Source organism: Apis cerana, linkage group LG6 (assembly GCF_029169275.1).
Source record: "Apis cerana isolate GH-2021 linkage group LG6, AcerK_1.0, whole genome shotgun sequence".
Classification (NCBI taxonomy): Eukaryota; Metazoa; Arthropoda; class Insecta; order Hymenoptera; family Apidae; genus Apis; species Apis cerana.
In genome coordinates, this window is record NC_083857.1 from 8,314,912 (window position 1) to 8,336,740 (window position 21,829).

Sequence of the window (21,829 nt, forward strand, 5' to 3'; positions counted from 1 at the left end):
TATCTATATATATATATATTTAATTATATATTTCCGTCTGAACGAGAACTAATATTAATTTTTCTAAAAATACGAATTTTTAATAATTGTAAAAACTAGTTTAACTCGATTTGATAATTTATATAAGAATATTGTGGAAGATTGTTCCGATACTTGGACTCGTTTCCAAGAAATAAATCCAAGGATAAAATTTCGTTTCGTTACGTAAAAAGATTCCTAGAATTTTCAACTATCAAATTGTAGGCATGCGAGCTTAAAAATGATTAAATGTCACGTGTCGAAGCACAATCTTGTCATCAAAGGTGTATCATTACTCGAGCTCGACCGATCGCGGTGGACAAATTATACGGCCAGAATTATGATACAATTTTCTCCATGAATATAATCCCATTAGCCATTAACATCGCCGTTTATAAACCCGAAGGAAACGACAGTGCGGTCGCTTCGAAGGGCAAATCTAATTCCTCAAGCTCGCCCGATAAGGACTTCCTCTCGTTTCCCAATTATCCGTGCATCGATTACGAGAGCAGATCGAGGGTAGGGCTTAACCCACGCCTAGAGCGATCTATTTTCCACCTCGCGGGCCCTCGCTACTTAAACTGGAATCACTCGAATTACACCTAGTTTATTTCATCGGCAATTACCCTTCCTTCCACCAGGCTATCCGTATAACAGATCGAGCGATCCAACTTCTCGATATTCCGGTAGCCGACACGAGTTGTCCGCGCGCCATCCTAATAACAATGTAATCGTCCGTTGCAGAGAGTCTGAATTATAATTACGATTTATCGATCGAATTTCATCAACAACATCAAAAAAAAGGATAAATATTTGATTCAGGATGTGTGGATCATCGCGTCACGTCTCTTCTCACCGCGACAATGACAAAAAATTACTTTACATGATGTATCTATTCGAGAGTTATCTAATAGCTTGCGAAAGAGCGTGTGGAAGAAGTGGGGAGGCGAAGGAGAGATGAGGAAATAAGCGATATACGGCTACCGCGCGAGCATCGATACTCTCCCCACCCCACTCCTCCTCGCTTCTGCGGTTATGTAGTACATCCATTAGAGCCATATGCACGTGCGAAGGTACCGATGGCGAGGGCAACGTTTGTACGTATTACCTGACGTTAATACGTTCCATTCGCATCTGCATAAGGCAACACGAGTAAGAAAGGCAACACGAGTGAGAGGACGGGGGCAGGAGGAGGAGGAGAGAAGAAATTGACGGACAGAAGAGAAAGGAGGGAAACCGTTGAAACCGGTACTAATTATTTCGCGTTTTTTACACGCTCGTTAAGAGTTTCTTATATTAACTGCACACACGAAGCGCGGCGAGGGGAGGGAGATTTTGTTGGGCATCGATCGGTTTTCTTACCGCGAATCGGAAGCCGCTAGACCAGCCTCTCCTTTCCTTCTCCTCCTCCTCTTCCTATCCCTTCCCGTTCGACTTTTTATCAGGAACTCGTTAAAACCCGTGCAACACTTCGTCGGGCTATTAATCTTTCGTAATTGATAACGATCTACGACCCATCGAAGAACCGGTGGATACATTTCTGCATACGATCTGTTTGTTCGAAGTTCATCGATCAGAATCGTGAAAAAAAAAAAAGAAAGGAATCGAAATCCTTATTCCCATCGTATCAACCAGTTTTGGATTTCGAAGCTGGATGGATGGATGGCCGGTGGATGGATGGATGGTTTCGCACGCATATTATGGTTCTTTCATTAGCAGTTGGGGGAGGGGGACGCTTGTCGACGATCGTACTCGAGCCGCTCGTTTTTCCACTTGAGTAAGGGGATTGATAACGAGAACGCTCTTGATATGTTGAATTGAAAGAGTAATGTAAGCGATATAACGGTTAGATAAGTGAACACTGTATAGGAAATTATTGCACCGATCAGAGAATTTATTAAATAAATACCAACGGGGAAGAGAAAGAGCCGATTTACTTTTTTATTTATCTAATCGCATGTAAAGTTGCAATATCTATCATTGCTTATCTTCGTTAATTCTTATTGCCTATACAAAGTATTGCATAATTGACGATTAAATTCAAATCCATTTATATATATATATGTGTGTGTGTGTGTGTATGTATGTATGTTTGTATATTTATACAAACGTCCGTAATAAAATTCCTTATAAAGATAAGGACCAATATCATAAAAACGCGATATCACTAGTAACACGTACGATTGGCTAATATCAACGCTTTCTAAAATGATTCATCTCCCACTCTTATTACCTATAATTTTTCGCGCCTGATAAATCTCATATCTTCGAATAAAACGTAACGGACATTGATAAATCAAGCTATATACGACTCTAATCCAAATGCACGTCCATTATAATAACCAACTGCGAGAAGAACCTTTAACCACCGAGAGCCGAGAGCTCATTACGTCCGATTTCACCGAGCCCCCCGCCTCCTTACCGACTCCTCGTATCCTTTGAACACAACGTTATCGATGAATCGTTCGACCATCGATACGATCGATATCCCATCCGATAATCGTTAGTAGCGTCTCGGACAGTTGGACCGCGATATCGTGAGAAACGCGTCCAACAGCCACGAGGAGCGGGAGAAGGAGGAGAGGGGAGAGGCTGGCTCGTTTTCGCTCGCGTGCGCTCGCGTTACTCCTTCCCCGTGGCGCGGCGGTAATTAAGGGAAGAGAAAGAAGGTTATTAACGAGATCGGCCGATAAGAGTGGACGGTTCGATCGAATTAACGATGTTACACCGACGTGCCGTGAACGTGCACGCGAGAGATCAAGCGGCCACGGGATAGGAACGAGTGAGACGGGGAGAGGCGAGTGCGACGAGGACAAAGAAGGCGAAGGCTTAGAACGCGATGAACGGAGAAAGAAAGAGAGGAAGAAGCGTGTGGACGTACATACGTGTGTGTGTGCACAGACGAGACCACCTACGTGTTAAACTTTCCTCCGTGCAAAAGTCGACACGAATCGGTTTACACGCACGGTATCGCGGCTAGTATTAATGCTTGCGTATGCTCGCGGCTCGGTGGTGCAGCAGGCTCGTTATCTGGCGCATAACGCCGCCGGTTCGCATGCAAATCGCAATGTGTGCAGCGAGAGAATTGCGCCCAGGATACGAGGCGGTGGCACTCATCGCACAGGAAAATATAGTAATCCACCGTGCCACCTGATAAATTGCGCCACGAAGGCAACGCTGTAATCGCCGGAGGGTGACCGGTGGACGTGGATAGGGGTGAGCGTGGGGGGCGGATGCATAGGGAGGGGGCAGGAAGGAGGAAATAATTAATGCCGCCACTTAGGTTACGGGCAAATTCGAGCGGAAAAGTCGGAGTCTGGAAAAAAAAGAAAGAAAAAGAAAAAGAAAAAAGAAAAAGGAGGACGCGAAATTAATAGGTCTGGAGCGGCAACACGCGTAAACACCGCGTGTCCGCGTGGAAAGATGCGGGATGAGATACGAATTAACGCGTCGCCTCCCTCTGCCTGAACGGGCGTCTTGAAACCTCTGTCCCGGATCCTGGAAAAACGATGCAATCAACCGGTGTTTGTTCCGTTTCGTTCTCCTTCTTTTCCTCATTTTTTGCCAAGAGATGGAGTGGAAGATGATGGAGCGGTGTCGTTACGTGCTTATATACGTTGTGTGGTATATCATCGAGTGTTTCTTTTTTTTTTTTTTGAAAGCGTTTCCCACGAATGAATTATGTTAATCGTGACGCGACATGCTTTTCCTTTCATTTACGTTACGAATTTTTTGAGTTGAAGTAATTAGAAGAGAGGCGAATTTGTTCGTTTTCCTTGATTCGTTTCTCGAAAACATTGGTATGGATACCAAACTCTTGAGCCCTTGTATCATATTTGTTCAAGATTATAAAAATTAAATAATAATAACTATTCGAATAACTATTTGCGTTTTATTATAATCTGAAAGTAACGATATAATTGAAAATGGTTGCTTTTTGTGGAAAAATGTGTTTGAATGTGTTTGCAAATAAACCTGCTGTTTCAAAGACTCGTTAACTGCATATATTTACGGATATTTATAAAGAAATGAGGAAACGTGTATTTCATTGACTGAAACATAAAAATCAACAAATCATGTTTCGCTCAATTACACTCACGATTCATATTTTGAATTATTAATTTATATGTTTTCAATCGCTGCAAACTATGTCAAGCCCGTGAACCAACATTTATTCAATTATTGTTCGAATGAAATTAGGAATTTTTAATAAATTAATAATAAAACTAATAAGTATTTAACAATTAATAATTATATTTATTACTGAATCTGTATAAACACGTGCATCTAATTTTTCCGTTAAAAGAGAGAAAAATGATATTTGTAGAATTAATTGTTGAAAAACAATAATTATTACCGATTTAAAATAAAAAAAAATATATATAAATATATTTTTTATAGATATATCAAAATCGTTTTTTCCCAATTTATATACGTGCACACATTTTATGTAATTGTGATAAATTCTTTTACTAACAAACCGTTTATATATAAATTCCAACTCCATTAATTTTCGCTAATTTTCATTTCATCGAACTCTCGCGTAAATTCAAAACACGATATCGAATAGAAATAAATATTGGCCCTCCCACGATTACACGAGAACTTTTTAATGGAAGAATTGATAAAATTTCAGATCAACGAAAAATGGTACAATTCCCCAACGAGATCTTGGATATCTCTATTAAGACGGGTAAAGGGTTGATAAAGACAAATCGGCTCGTCAGCCGCGTTTCTCCGTTAAACCTCGTTACAAGCGCATTCTCTCGCATACGTCATTTCTTCGCAATCGGATGCGCGACGCACAGACACTCCCGTAATGAATTCCTCTGGTGGCGGGACGTTAAGAAACGGTCGGAAAAACGGTCGCGAGTGCTGGAATGCTGAACGCGAAAGGGGATGATGGTATGAGAGGAGAGGAGAGGAGAGGAGAAAAGGATAGACGAACAGCAGAAAGTCTTGTCGCCTCGATGGAAATGAATTTTTCATTTCGCGCTAAACTCGCGAAACGGTTGGTGGCTTAAAGCGAAGATTAAAGGGCGGCAGCGTGAGCTTCTCCTTTTTCTACTTCATGAAGTATAAGAGGAAACGACGGGGGTGGTGCCGCCCCATTATTTTTCATTGCTCGCAAGCACGATCTTTTCCCATTTTCCCCTCGTTTCTTCCTTCCTTCTTTCCTTCCTTCCTTCCTTCCTTCCTCGTTTGCTTCTTACTCTTTTTATCCATCCCCCTCCTCCTTTTCCTTTGCGCTTTCCATAGACTTCATTGAGAAGTCCTGCTCAACCGTATCCTTAAACTTGTATTACCGGGTGAATTACGAAGAACGAAGCTGCCGCTGAAGAACACGATCCTCGTGGATTATTCAATCGGACCGCGCAATTTGTTTCGCTGGTTTGGTCGCCTCCCTTTCTCAATATCGCGGTCGTCGGCTTTCGAGGTAAAGGTACAGAAAGAGAGAGAGGAGAAAGGAGCGCGTGTTTGCCAGGTATTGTGCCAAGTCCAGCGGAAAACGCGTGGAATCGGTGTGCAACCTTTATGGGGCAGGAAAGTAACGTTAGATTCGATAAACATCGAGCGGAGAACGAGAATACAAACGTTTTCCCGTCGGCGGTTACGTTCCGCCGCCGGTGCTCGTGCTTCAAAGGAAGTTATTCGAGTCGCGCTAAAAGGACACGCAGTCTCGCGTACAATACGAGAAAAAAATATAACCGCGGGGAAAAATGCGGTCAACGAGTATCGTCGAACGAAAAACTCCGGTAAACAGTCGGGTACGGTGTTCAAGGCGAAAAGAAAAATCGCTTTTAGCAATAGCGCGCTTCTTTTTCTTTATTTTTAGATTAAAAGACGTTGGTCGTTTGAACGAGAGAAATACAGGGGCGACAACTCGCTAATTGAAATACCGACTGGGTAATCGGCGGATTCGTCGTTTATATTGGATGGTGGTTCGACCGCTATCGAACGATATCCATAAGCGTGGAATTACGGCGTTGTATTTCTCCGGAACTGGCTTTGCACACGTCCTTTCGCCAGATGCCGTCTTCCCGATATCGTCTTCCCTTTGACCGGAGTTATTACTTATACCACGAGGGTATCGGCGGTTTATTTTGTCGACGACGTAAGAGACGTCGGCGGCTGAGGTGAGCAAAAGGAACGACGAAAAGAGAGTAGTAGCAGTGCAAAGAGTGAAAGAGACAAGCCAAGTGAAAGAGTAAGAGAGTGGAGGAGGAACGGATGGAAGGGAGGGCGAAGGATCTCTCCGCAGATTAGAGCGCGAATCAATATTGGGCAGCGAGGCGAGGCTTTTATCGGCGCTGAAAGAAATCCCCTCGCTTCCTTCTTCGAGTGGGCACCGACTTGGAATGGAAACCAGTGGTAGAGAACCGGGCAAGGAAAAACGAAGGAGACGGAACGAGAGTATGGATAGAGAGATACGCGTATATAGGAGAGTAGTTCGGGGGACGGAGATGGAAAAAAGAGACAGAATGGAGAGTGACGGAAAGAGACACGAAAGATGAAGAGGGGAGCGACGATGGAGACGAAGGATAAGCACGAAGGGTATGAGGAGAACTGAAGAGCCCATGGAAGGAGGAACTCAGCGGAGAAAGGGAGAAGTAAGAGGACGAGGATTCCGTTCGAGCAACTTACCGGACTTCTACGTTCTCTCCACGGTCGAGGATTTACAGATTACGCGCTGGTAGACCGAGCTCCTGAGTGCGACCGAGAGAGAAACCTATCGAGAGTGGCGACGCGCGAACGAGCAAGGGAGAGAACGCGAGAATCGGCACGAGCGAGAAGGATGGTATAAAGGAATGACACGGAGAGGGAGTCAAGGACCATTCGGCGCGATGAGTGCGACGAAAACGGAGCTATCGAGTCCGCGCGGACTCGAACGGGTGCCGGTGACTCGACCAATCAGAGACTAGCGTTCTGACCAGCCGACCAATCCGATGGCGCTGCGAACATTACACGTTTATTATCACGCGGGAAAAAGAAATGACTGTTTATAAATAATTAGAGAGGTTTTAATTAACCCTCGGGAAGCTCTCGGACCGCCGGTATCCATCGCTGTTTTAATCGCTCGGTCGGTTTTACCATGGACGACGACACCGCCTCCGCCACCGCCAGCACCACCACCGTCTGTTCAATCTATCCCTACTCATAACGAAACCGCGTTATATTTGTAAAACTAAACCATCGATCGGCATCGGTCATTAAAGGCAACCCTTGTTCTCGTTTTCTTCGCTGCCAGACGTCTTGTGTCAAGGTGTCTTTGATGCATATGTACGCGTATACATGTATATACTTGCAACAGTATAGAGTATATTTACCTACACGATTTATCTTTTCCCACTTTCTTTTTTCTTTTCTCGATGACAAGAATTTTGCTTTTTTCCTTTCTTTTCGGTATCTGCGCGGTACACGTCGAAACGAAACATGGGAACGCACGCTATATTATTAGAAAATGTTGTGTTCTGGTCCTCTCTGAGCGTATACGTCGACTCGTGAATTCGTATGCACTATTTTCCCGTCAAAAATTCATCTGACCGTTTTTGACTGCATCACGTTATCCAACAGGCAATTGCCTTCCGATGGATAGAATCGCGGCCTCTAAAACCTTTCCAAAAGGCCTCCAATGGCGCGGACACGACAAAAGGGAAATCAAAGCATCGTCGAAGAGTTTTTACGATCGAACGCCCCGCTTTCGTGGCGAGGGGTTCTTCAGTTTAGCTTCCTCGCTGCTTTTGGCTGCCACCGTCTCGAATATTTTATTCTCCTCTCTCGTTCACCGTATCTTTTCCACGCTGGATAAAAGATGCTCCGTAAGATCCTTCTTCGGTTGGTTGGCCACGTTCGTGCAAATTCACATATACGCATACACATAGCGCTTACCACACACACACACATACACATACACACAACGCGTGCACATACACAGAGAATAAACTTTCGCACCTTCTTCTCTGTGAGTAAGATTTATCGGGAAGAAAGTTGCCACGACAAAGGGGTAAATGACTTTCGAATATCTCAGCTTTTCGAACGCGTCAGCTGTGAGTCAGAATCTCGAGCGTGAGGGCGCTGCGAGCGACGCCAACGATAGTTCCAACGATGTTCATAGAGCTTGTCCTATTTCGAAACGAGTCTTCCTAATCTGAGAAGAGTGGTTTCAAAGAGAAGGAGAGGTCGAGATTTTCATTCGAAAAGCATCACGTAATCCACACACGGTCTCGTCAACTCCATGAAATCGTCCAAGTTCACTCACGGTATTTCCTAGACGAATTTAACGACGACACATCAGAGAGTTCGTGTATGCGCTACCAACCGTTTGTACCACTAAAGAGGTCGCTGCGGAAACTCGATCTTTCCGGAAAGTTCTACGAGTTTGTTCGAAAGAATCATAAGATTTTCAACTGTTGTGTTATCGAAAATAGAATTTCCGATTGTTTTGCATTGTTCAATACTTGTTAAATGGATACTAAGTGATTTTGAAGAAAATTTGGTTAAAATTACTTTTCCTTATGTACCAGGTATGTAATATATGTAATATAATTTAGGTTATGTTGCAAATATATAGTATTCGATACAACAAATTTTTGAAATGAAAATTAATTAAAATCAGAATTAATTTTTATATTATAAATATGTTATAAATATATTATAAATATTTTATTATAAAAGATCGAGCGTTATTTTTGTTAATAAATTGTGCTTTGTGAAATTTTATAAAATATTTAAGAAGAAAATATTTAGAAAGAATTAGAAACGTTATAGTATCGAGATATAAAAATATCGTTATGAAGTACATTAAATTATGTTTTTAAACAAATATTACAAAGTTTATATTACGATCGACGTAAACCAACATCAATGACTCGTTATGTATTTCAAGAATAATTGTTTCGGTCACGTAACACGGTTGTTTTTCCTGTGCGAAGTAAACTCGCGAATTGCATAAACGTTTCTGTATACGGAATACTCGTATTTCGTGATTAGCATTGTATCGTGAGATACTTACATTTTAGGCGTTATTTAACTAATGTTATTTATCTATCTTGAAGAATATCATTTCTAATTCTTCAATATCAAACTTCTAAAATGAAGCTCTAATATCTAACCTCTTAGTATTTCACTAATTACCTTAACAAAGTATCGTTTATCGTTAATTAGTGATTAAATAGTCCTAAGTCAACAATTAACACGAAACAGTTTTGAAAGCTAAATTTAACACGTTCTTTCGAAAAATATCGATAAATATGTTACTTTTCTTTCTTTTTTTTTTTTTTTTTAAATATACAACATATTTACATATAGAAGTATTTACGAATAATTATAATTTCAAATCGATTTTCGGCGAATATAAATCATCGTCGGGAAAAATTTGTTTAAAATCGTATCCTCTAACATATTTAAAGATCATGAAAACTCACGTTAGATCGGCATATATAGATAGATCGATTTTATTTCTTATTATTATCATAATTACGAAGAATTAAATTGCGCAATACTCGTTTCTATAAACTTTCTGTAATACATGTAATATCAAATTTTTTAAAAATTCGAACAAAATTTTCATAAACGCGTATCACGATATCTTCTCTTTTAACGATTCCAATTATATACTCATTAGAGAGATTACACTTATATACCTTCGAAAACTTATCTAACACGCAACACACGTACAAACTTTATCGCTAATACGTTTGCGAACTCTAGCCAAAACTCGAGTTTAGAGTCCACGCTATCCAGTCACGCAATCGAACCCGTTCATCGACGTCTCCCGCGATCGTTGCCGCCGATGACAGGGGACGAACGGAGCGTACAAAATCCGTTTCCGGTCGAGCGGTTCCGCGAAATGATTTATTATGCCGTCGAGCGTGCACCGAGAGAGGAACCGAGCGGAGCGTGACCTGCGGTGAGCGCATTGTAGACACGGTGAATCGGCACCGAGAAGAATATGAACCTACCCCCCTCTATCTCTCCTCCCTCCCTCCCCTTCAAACCCTCCCCCAGGAAGCCCTCATTGTTTATTTTATTGGAACACCCCGGGTGAATAGGGACGGGCATCAGGGAGGGAGGGAGGAGGGGACCAAGACCGATGGAGCATAGAAAAGGGGGTAATTATATGGGCGCCACTCGGCGCACCAGCAATCACGCGATCGTAATCCATCCTTTCAGATAGAGGCGAGGCCGACGTGTCGGTAAGGGCCAGATGCGCATCGCTCGTGGTCCGCTTTTTATACGGCCTCGTTCGGGATCGTATTTACACGGCCGATCCTCGAGAGATCGACCCGACCCGATCCGCTCCGCTGCACGTATAATTGGCCACGATGTTAAATAGATCGCTCGACCAATTGCTTTTCCACCGTACTCCTGTCAGCGGCCTATCTCCAGAGAAAATTTTGTTATCCGTTGGTATCTTTTTTAGATTGATGACACGACCGTTTTATTAGATGTCTCCATTGTATCCGTAGAAAACACGTTTGCCTGCAGGGAAACGTGTCGTTATCGATATAATTTTAACTGATACAAGAATACAGGGGATTATGAGGTAGGCAAAAAAAAAAAAGAGAGAACTTTTTTTGAACGATAATACAAACGATAAGAAATTGAAACAATCGATATAAAATTCCTCGAAGATAATACGAATTGTATTCCAATATAGGATTAATTTATACATTTTCCCACGACAAATCCTCTTGGCCACTTGGTACACAGTGTGATTTCGATTCGAATGTGCAACAAGCGTCCGGTCGGGCGAGCACACGCTGTTTTTGGTCGCGCTGTCATCGATCCTCCTCCCCCACGTTATTCCAACGTTTGTCCATGGTGACAGGGAGGGGGGATGGGGGCGGGAGGAGGAGGTCAACGAAGTCGTCACCGCCGCCGCATTGAACGAGGCTTTTGCTTCCGGTCGGTGCGCCTTTTCCCCGACGGAATCGCGTTAACGAAGCGTGGAAAAACGGTTTATACCGGCGGACCGATGCGTCAGCGCGAATCCGATGTCGCCGTTATTAGCAAAGAACGAAAACGGCGGTGTCGCTACGGCGGGGAGGAGCGGGGCGCACAGAGGCGTGCGTGCCAGTCCCTATAAAAGGACGCGGGCACGGAACAAGCCGGTTAAATGGGGGTAGCGTTAGGGAGGGAAGTTACGTTGACGTTTCGGGGTGGCAACAGCGGCAGACTTCTCAATGAGTTCCTAAATCGAAAGGGCTTTCGCCCCTCGTTCGTTCACCCCCTGCGGCTCGGGATGGCACCCTCATATAGATGGTGGAGAGAATCGGCGTGTTTGGAGAGCGAGAGGGGCGGCGGTGGTAAAGAGGGAAGAAAATAACAGATTTCCCAGACGCGCCTCATTCGAACCCCCTTGCCACGTAGACTCTGCACCACCGGTGAGAGGCTGCCGCGAAGAGAGAGGAGAGAAGAAGAAGGAATTATTTTCCTCTTCCTCCATCTTTTCTCATTCCACGCTCGTCTTTCCACCATCTTCTAGGCCTTTCTGTTTTTTTTCTCTCTCTCTCTCTCAACTTACTCCGTAGAGTTGCTTCCTAACGAGAGGCAAGAAAGTTCTTACCCGACGATATCCTTCCCCCATCTTGGGCCGAGAAGAGCTCCCTCCGCCACCCGCGCTTCTTTCTTTCCTCTCTCTCTTTCTCTCTCTTCTCCCTCGTCTACTTTCTGCTCGCGTCCTGCTCCTTTGTCGTATGTATATAAGGGAAGCGATGGAAGTTCCTCGTGGGCAGCCCATTGCGTCGGGGAGGACCCTTCAACCCCGGGCCTCCGCTGCTGATTAAGGCATAAAAGGCATAAAAGGTGGAGGGATATATATATGTGTGTGTATGTGTGTGTGTATACATATATATATATATATGTATACACAGAGCCCCTGGTAAAAGTGAGGGGAAAAGAAATTTGTTCGCCCGAGGGGGATAGACTGTGCGGGGCGATGAAGAGACCCGGGGCAAATACAACGGGACGGGATACCTAATTGTAAGTACATTATACCTTCGGTCCGCGCGGGATTATACAGCTGCTTCTTTATTGCTGACAGTGGCGTCTTTTATCCGTAATCCCCGCTGCTTCGTTCCGATTATAGCTCCCGCGAATCCCCCCCTCGTTGTCCAGGCGACGAGCTCTCGTCCGTATCGCGAAAAAAAGTATATCCTTTTGTTTTTCTCGCGAATCGCATAAATCGCCAATTCCAAGGGCCGTTGTACGCTTTTCAATGTACGCCCTTGTCAGGGACTTTTTATCCCCCCTTGCTTGCGCGCCGCGATACTCAAGTCGGCTGACTTGGTATTTTCGCGGAAAATCAGGCTGCCTTTCTTCATCAACCTCATTCCCTCCCTCGTCCCTCCTCCTCTTCGCTTCATCGGTTCATTTTTGTAAGCTTTCTCTTTTTTCCTCCCCCCATCTTCCTTCCCCCGTTTCGTCATTCGTCGAGAAGAAAGATATCGGTTTACCCGGCATTCGTTGAAATTGGACGAGCGGTGATTAACGCGAGAAAGGGGAAGTAAGAAAAAAAAAGATCGAAAATAATGTGTCCTCGCGCGTCCCCTCTTCTCCCGGAATGGCTGACTCGGTTGAAAACTAGTCGAATCGATATTAATACATCGACGCGTCGAACACTCGTCGGAACGAATAAAGGAAAATACGGAGTGCATGGAGAAAGGGAGGGAGAGGTTACAGTGGATGAGGTTTTGCGGAGGAGGGAATCACGTAGGAACGATCTGCGCGACCCTTTTTATTTCACGATGGAATCCGACCGCAAGGCCAATCTGGCCGAAACCTCGTAATTTATCCGGGAAAGTATAGGGCTCCGTGAGGGGGAAATGGCGATAGTAGGATATCGTGTTTCGTCCATTTTCAATTGGACGATAATTGACATTTCCCTCGGTGGCACAGCGCAATATCGGGATCCGCCAATTTACTTAAAGCACCTAAATTAAGATCGCTGTTTCCCCGATGGAGGGAAGGGGGGAGGAACAAATTTTTTTCGAGCGCGCAGCTTTTTTCGCCCGATCAGCGAATAAAAATGCAATATCGTAAGATATACGCTTTCACGCAGAGCGGAAAGATAAAGTAAGAATAACTCGTTAACCTCGTTTCCAATTTCGAAGCCCGCGGAATAATGGTACTTTTGTATTATGCATTGAAATCGACACCTCGTTCCTGTATTTAAACGAGTTTTCAAAAATATCGTGTCGGATGAAAAGAAAACTAGGATGCGGTGTAGGATTATCTTCGATAATTTCAATATGTTCCATATTTTTAAAATTGTGCAACTGCGAGTAATTTTAAACACGTTTCAATTAATATTAAATTACATGGATAGATCTGTATAATTATGAGAGTCAAACTATTATATATTATTTAATCTTCACGCGTAATTATTAACTAATTATTATTCACGAGGAAAAGACCAATTAACTTATTTTTGTCAACGTTATTATTATTCATAAATCATTATCTATATGTTTATTCAAGATATATTATCAGATATAGATTTGCAGATTCAATTAATATATTATCCGTATCAATTTTTTACTTGTAAAAAAAGTTTCTGATCGAGGAAAGACGCGATTAACGAATTAAACAACTCGTAGAACAACAATTTAATCGTCAACGTGATCTCTAACTGAATTTCAGAAAAGATAAACGCAGAGAGCCCAAACACGCAGAGAAGAGGACGAACGAAGATAAAGGATACAATGAAAGAGGAGGAAAAAAGAAAAAGGCAAGAACTGGTGTCGCGAGGAGCAAGTCGTCGAGACGTCTTCATCGTTCCACGATTCGAAGCCGTTCGTCATTTCCGGTGGGCAAGACTCGCGGCTATCTCTTCGTCTCGCGAGTCGATCGTCGAATTTGTTTTGCAATCCCGGCGCCTCGTTTATCGTTGGTACACATCGTGTACCGTCCGAGAGATAGAAGACCTCGTTCCTCGAGGTCCAGGGTTTCGTCCGGTCGGCGAAAGGGAATGCATCGAACGGCCGGCTCCGGTCCCTTTTTCGCGTTTCCTGACCGGTATCTGCACGTGTAAGGACAGGGCAAAGCAGATAGCGGCGTGGCGAGCGTGTCGATCCGTTTATCGAGCCGTGTATTTACGCGCGGCGTGACTCGTAGACGCGCGTTCGCCAGATAACCGCGATAATATAGAAACGCCAATAATGAAATACGATAAGCCGGGCATAGAATTTGTATACGACGGCCCGTCGTGGATTAAAGAGCTGTTAGCATAATCTGAACGACTCTATACCTATGTCCCAACAAACAGGCGCACGGGGGCAATTAGAAACGCTTCTCGTTCGTCGTACACCGCTGCGTGTATATAATCCACGCACGCGGCCGTATACACTGGGAGTACACATCGAGAGGCATAGAACGGGCTCGATACAATGAAGATCGAGATACGTAAGTATTATGCGCGATTTGCTCGACCGGGATAAACCTTTCGCGCGTTTCCCCGCGAATAAATCACGCGACGATAGATTGACACGCGTTCAATTCTTTTGTTCCCTTTTCGAAATCGAAGATTCCACTCGCTCTCGTTGAACGTCGCTAATCGTCTCGTTTTACGCTTACATCGTGCTTGTCGCTGACTCGACGGGACCCTTCTTCCCTCACCCTTCCCGGTCCCTAGTCCGTATCCCCTCCCCTTTCCATCGTAGTTTTATCTCTGTCCGCCAGGGGGACGGGAACACGCGTCGTCGCAGGACTCAGGTAGGGAGCAAAGTCAATTTCGAGGCGAGATGCCACGGGGTTAATGGGTCTCCTTTGTCGTAAATTCGGGCTTTAGTGTGAAAGCTGCCTAAACCTACCTCCGTTGCTCCTTCCTCGCCAGAGGAGTCCCCTTCGCTTCGTGCCTCTGGGAGCCTTGTAACAAACAGGATACAGGTACTTGGGATTTTTTTTTGCTCTCTCTCTTTCTCTCTCTCTTTCTCCTCCATCCTACCTTCTCCCGTGCACGATTTTTCTTCCTTTTCTTTCACTTCTTCTCCCTTTTTTCCCATTCTGACTTACTCCCGTGTCGCTTGTCTTTGTCGCTCCTCCGAGACCGAGCTGTTCTCTTCCACCTTCCTCGAGCATCCTTTTTTCTCCACTCGATCTTCTTACGCGATCTCTCGTATACATCGCTCTCCGTCCTATCGTTTTCCCTCCTTCCAACCTTACCCGGGCCAGCACGGTCCTTTCTCTTTGTCACGCTTTAACGTCCTTTTCTTCTGTTTTCCAGCTATCTCTCTTCCGCCCCCTCCATCTGTCGGCATCGCCTGCCGCCACATCGTCGAGCGATTTATTATCCGACCGTTCCACCTCGGGCACCGTTCTGCTTAGCCGCTGTTTTTTATTCCTGGTGAATAAGGGGAGTGAGGGAGCCGGGATCAAGCCGGAGTGTGAGCGGTGGAGCGGAGTCAACGGGTGAGGGAAGGAACGGGAAACACGGCGGAAACTGGAGAACCAGAGGAGAGAGGAACTGGTGGAAAAGAAGATAAATCGCGACAGTTGCCAACCTAAGAAGTTTGATTATGTTGGCTCAGCCGAGGCTACGCTCGGTTAGATTTGTATTAAGCTCGCGCCCGCCCAGCGTCGACGGGAATATGCTTTATAAGCGTATCGTGGCGTGCTCGAGCGTTTCGAAATCTTAGATGGTCGAAAACAGGGGAAGAAAAACCTGGTGCGTAAAGAAAAAGTACGTAAAGTATACCCAACGTCCGATGCATTTTCTCGTCTCTCTGATGTTTCAGAGCTTCCTTACCATTTCAGTGTACGTCATTTTCAATATTATAATAATAACAAAATATTGTGTTATTGTAAATAGAAAAACTTTAAAGATAGTTCTTTATCATAAATCATTTTTTCTTTTTTCTTTTTTTATTTCCTTGCTTGAAAGATTGTTAACAGGTTCTTGTTTGATTTGCAGGTTATTAAAATCCAGAAAGAATGAGGAAATAGCAGAGAGATATGAGGTCATTTTTTTTCCTCATCAAAAATCCGCGGAATATCGTTTTTGTTAGGGGAGATTACGTTACAAGATAATTCAAAACATTTGTTACTAGTTACACATAGTTGTTGCGTGGGTGGTGTAGGTGTTTAGTCTGGGGAATGTTTAGATCCCTTCCATGGTTTCACTCTGTGAAGTGGAGTTTATGCGTAAACGATAGGGTCTTGACAGATCGTCTATTCCTGGTATACGAAAGTGTGAACACTTGAAAGCACTTCCCGTTTCTAAGATACGTGTTTTTAAGATTATAGAAACGAAAAAAAAAAAAAAACATACGTATCTTCAATTCGGTTACATATGTTTGTATTCAAATGTACAAATATTCTTTAAAAAATTCTTTTCTCAATCTATATCGAAGTAATCACTCTCTTTATCTTGTTTTTTTAATCAGCATAATAAATATTGACTTTGTGTTCATAAAAATAGTCCAGAAATAGATTCGAGATTCATTAAAATTTTTATCATCAGTTTCATTCTATTCACACTCGTACAATTTCCTTTTAAAATTTTATAATTTTTCGTTGATCTTAACCTTTTGCTTATAAATTATTACCATATCAAGATGTACACTGATATATCAATTTCTTTTATTTTTTTTTCTTCTATTTTTTTTCCACTTCAAAATTAATTTCAAGGAACATTCTCGTAAGCGTAATGAAAATTATCAATTCGATAAACGTCTTTGGCCATCGATGATCTAAGCGAACGCGTTAAACAAGGTTATGGTTCAATTCATGCTACATAAGCGTGCAGATACGCTTATACGCGCGCACACGTATGCAAATCGGTCTGGTTTCCAGTAAACTGGTGTATATCAGTTTCACAATTACGAAACAGGGAGGAATTGCTGGAAGATCAGTTTCCTAAATGAAACAAATTAGCGGCGTAATGGACGGCAAATGCGGCGGGACTACATTTTCACGGAGATCGTTTCACAGAAATACTGGTAGCTGTCGAGAACTTCGGAGATTAAGATAATTTTATTAACGCCGGCCTTTCGCTCTGGCTATGCTATTAGCGGAGAATGTTAATGGCCCGTTGTGTATCGATCGTGCGGAACGAACGATTTCACTCGGCTAGGTGAGCTAAAAATGTTTAATAGACACGAGTTATGTGTGTTTCTCTCGTCTAATGTGCTTTAATCGCGCCGATTAACGGATCTCGCCGATCGTGTCGACCTGTTTTCCATCGCCAACTAGAACTCTCTCGCGCAGAAGTGGGTTTAAAATTATCGTAATTTTATTATTATTATCTCAGGAAAGTATCTATCTCGTTGCGGGAAAGAATAATTTTGTTCTCACATTGATTTAATCGAACTTAGTAATTAAATCTCAAATTGAATTCCGCATTTGTTAACACAACGAGCGGTTATAATATTTCACTCGATTGTTAATCTATTTTATTTTCCAAGGGAAATTCTTAGATCTTATTATTTCCAGAATAGACGCTTTTTTAGAACGAACGGCTATTTAAAGATAACCTAGATTTTACTTCACGGCTTACGGTAAAATTGTTGAAATCGACTTTTGTCCGGTGCTTTTCGGCGCAAATACCCCACGCCTCGTCCCCGAAGAGCGGTACGCCGCGCAAAAACAAATGATCCGCCGCTTCCAGCCGCGATAAAAAACCGGCGTCTGGATTAAACGTGCCTCTTGAATAGAGACGTTTTTCTGTAATGGAAGGTTGGTAGCCCGTAAAGAGAATTCATCCACGACCGATCGAGCACCTGCCCGGGTGAGCGCGCGCGCAAGGGGCCCACAAAGGGCTGCCCGGAACTTGTGAAAATAATTCCTGCCTCCTCGAGGCTTGTGCATGGCTACGCGCCCCATTACAATGACGACGTGTACACTATATACGCGTTCCCCGGCCGCTTTTATTTCCTCCCGTCGTCGTTTTAAACGGGATCGAGGGCAGGTGTCTTTATTCTGAACGATCCTGTATGTCCTTGCCGGCTAGTTGCCATTTAACGCTTGGACAAAGCGCGATCCGGGTTACGGGCAGACAGGCGCGAACGTAATTGCCCGCTAATTATTTTCAAATTGAACGTGGAAAGTTTCGAGGAATTCGACTCGCGGAGAAGTTGTTTGCCTAGCCGAGCGCACTTTTCGATCCGCTACGAGCCTCCATCTCTCTCTCTTCTCGAGCAATGAGCTCGAGTAACGGATCGTTTTAATCGGTTGGCTTAGGTTCGTTGATGGTGCCTGATTGTTTGGTATGTTAATTGCGTTTTACGGGTGGGGAATTTGTGGCCTGTCAAAGGAATTTTAATCTCGTTGCTTGAAAGATACGAGTCATTGTTCGTAACATAACAAATTCGGAATTATATACATGTGTTAGGTCCAAAATGAAATTTCGATATACGTAAGTTCTATTTTATATACGTTGTCTACAAGACAATTGTGCGTTACGTATATTTCTTTAAAATGTGATATTTGACATGTCTCTTGTTTACAAATTTTTTTTGGATTTGTTTTAGATTTGTTTATTTACGGAAGAAGGATTACGAGGCTTTCGAAATGCGTATGCACTTAAGTGTAATAAATACACGTGGAAGGAAAATGTGCACGATCGCTTCGGGTCACCGGTCGAAACGCCCGAGCTCGTCTTCGAATTGACCGCACTCGATTCTAGAGTGGCGTACGAGTGGTTTGGTTCATGGATGGACGAGCACGTTTCATTGTGACCGGGCTATTTGCGAATTATCGCCCCTCAGCCACCGAAACTGCTCTCTTGCACTCTTAACCGTAACGACGGACTCGCAATTCGTTCGTAATGGCGACTCTCTATTAGATGCAGTTTAAGTCTGTTTCGCCGGGACAATTTAGCCGTCGAATTACCAACACGCCCGTAACGAGCCTGTGTGCCTATAAAAAATACTTTAACCACGTACTCGAGATTGTAATCCTCGATCCGTTGAATCCGAAGGATCTTAATCTAATGCTCGCCGCTGGCCTCTTATTCGTCGTTGAAATTTCTTTTCCTTCCTTATTTTTTTTTCTTTCCTTTTTTTTTATAACATTGATAAAAACAAGCAGTTATATAGTTGAGGGACTTGTAATGGGGAGAATTGTATAGCAATGCAGCGAGATAATGTTTTTGCCGATGTTTAATACAGCGAGCAATTCGAGCAGAATGATGAAATTCCCGCAACACGATCGAACTGGATTCTAGGCAATTTTTTTGCCAACGTAGACCGATTATGATATTTTGTGTTTATTCTTGGATTTTTTCTTCTTTCCATCCATTATTTTATTTTACGTTCAAGAAATAATTTTCTTCTGTAAAAATATATATATATAAATTTACATATTATTAACATATATTATAACGAATATTGGATTCTTTCATAATTGAATACATTTTCAAAATTGTTTCCTTAAAAATTTCCTGATGTAACGTGATATAAATAATTAATTATCCGTTAAGCAGATAATATTTTTATGACATTTAATATGTCGTGTTAGAATGAACTTGAACTTTCTCTTTTTGAAATTCGCGCACATTAACAACGAATTAGGCCGCATTTCCTTTGCAGCGGCGCGCGCATAAATTCGCGGTGCGCACAGGCGGGCTTCCTGTTGCGATGTTACGCGACTTCCACATGTTTATTGCCTACAGTCGCGGTCACAAAAACGTAGGGGAGAATTTGGTTAATTAAAACCGCGCAAGCGGCGTGGTCTCTCGCTCAGAGGAAGCACACTGCACCGCACCGGAAACGCGGCCGTCGGGACGCGTTCTCGTGTTAAAGCGTCCTCCCCCTGCTCTGACTCAGGAATTCAATTTTTAATTTCGCCCGTCACGGACGTGGCCGCTTTGTAATTTCGCGCTGTTTGAAATCGTGACGCGTGTTCGCGCCCTTCCACCACATCGACCACGAGAGATTCGCTTCTTCACCGCCACTTCCGTTAATGGAAATGTTTTCTTTGTTACAGATTTTTTCTAACGCGTGAAAAACAATAGATATTCGATTTACAAAAAATAAAAAATGAATAATATAAACCTGAAAGTGAACATTTTTGCAAATAATTTTAAAATTTTTTAAAAATAAATCGTGTTAAAATGTTTTTTTTTATTTGTTGGAGATACACGATAAATTAAGATTTCATCTTAACCTAAAAACTGCCAAGGTTAAATAATACGGAAATAAGAAAAAATAATGTAATGAGAATATAATATTGAAACAGTATATATAAGTATACGTATGCACTTCTGCGCTGTATTTATCGATATAAATATATTGGACACGCTTATAAGAAACCCCCCTTCGCATTACGATAAATGGCGATGATTTTCATTTGTTCATATGCCGATAATGAGACGACGCATCGCATTAAATTTCAAAAGCTAACTTTGCATTCTTTTTCGTTTTTCCCGCCCATTTAAGCTACCTCTACTCATGCTTCTTTCCTTTCGATATATTTTATCGACCGTGAACCAACTTCTCGCCAGTCGATCGAAATTAACGAACACTAGTATAGAGGTTAGATGGTGGTATGAGGTAAAAGAGGCTTGAAGTGGTTTTTGCACGATCGCGGGATCGTTAGTCTCGAAGCGAGAAAACGTGCATTAGTTTCTGGATTGTTAGACGGAATGGGAATATCTGTGCAATGAATTTACTGATTGCATGCTGAGACTTGATGTGTGTGTACGTGTAATTGAGAGTTTGTGAGACGATCGTGTAGGTGGATACGATGGAAGATTGTGGAAATATAAAGCTAAAGAAGTATAAAATACCATGTGCAGCTGTGATGTATTGGAATGTAAGAAAAATTGAGAGGTTAATGGTCAAGAAGGTTATGTTTGGTTAAAATCGAATTACGACAATATGGCGTGTTGCGATGTTTCGCGAGAAATGTGGTAAAATGAGAAGTTCAAACTTGTGCAATGTGTATAATTTTAAAAAATAACTAGAAATGAATCGGACAAAAATACCTAAACTTGACGATAGACCGGTGAATATTTTTTCGTTTTCTCTATTTATCTAATTAGCGAATCGCGCGTCAATCGTTAGATGAACGTGATCTTGCGAATTTTATCGACGACATAAATATTTGTCTTGGATAATTCCTCATTCCGACATCCCTAATTACCTTTGGCGTAATGCTTACACGTATGCCAGTCACGTACAAGTTATAAACATCGTGTACGCCTGCAGGTGACTGTAACAGCTCGAGATAATCAATCCGCGCGCTTGCATTCCACAGGACGAAGCCTCCCGGCCGTGTGCAAGTATCTCGCACATTAATGACTCATTATCGCTGTACCGTTATGGTCTTCGTCCGTGTTCGCGGCCAATGCGTTACAGGTCGCGGAAAATCTTTTCATAGGTGTACATCACGGTGCTGACAAACTCGAGTTCACCATGCGCATTAATCCAAATTTACCGGAACGTATACGCTTTGGATCCTTGGGAAAGATGACGTTGGAACGTTCGTGGTTGTAATTATGACGTGTTCATCTAAAAATGAATGAGTTAGATTAATTGTTGTGAATTCGTGAATTGAGATGATTTTTCACGGAGAAGTATCGAAAGCAGGTTCAGGAAAATATTTCTTCTACGCAGTTAGTAATAGAATCAACAAACAAAAGCGTTTAAACAACTATGCGTTTGTACATACCTTGCCATTAATACCACCGACGCAATGTTTATAAATCGTAAATCAAATAGGAACACACCAATTCATATTTATGTACATACATCGAACAGCATGAAATCCAGTTAATAGTCAAACTACACACGAACTCCACAAATTTCTTAATCAATTTTCCTGAAAATAAATAATTATATAAGAGTCTCCGCATTTCCAATTTATTTTT

At 42.7% G+C, this 21,829-nt stretch overlaps 1 long non-coding RNA gene across 1 annotated transcript; it reads left to right on the forward strand.

Moving 5' to 3' along the window:
* Positions 1-4,748: 4,748 nt before the first annotated feature.
* On the forward strand, positions 4,749-21,809 carry LOC107993830 (uncharacterized). The gene is made up of 4 exons (XR_009830451.1): positions 4,749-8,543; positions 13,663-14,907; positions 15,245-18,373; positions 18,489-21,809. It is a non-coding gene; the product is annotated as an uncharacterized LOC107993830 (long non-coding RNA).
* Positions 21,810-21,829: the final 20 nt, after the last annotated feature.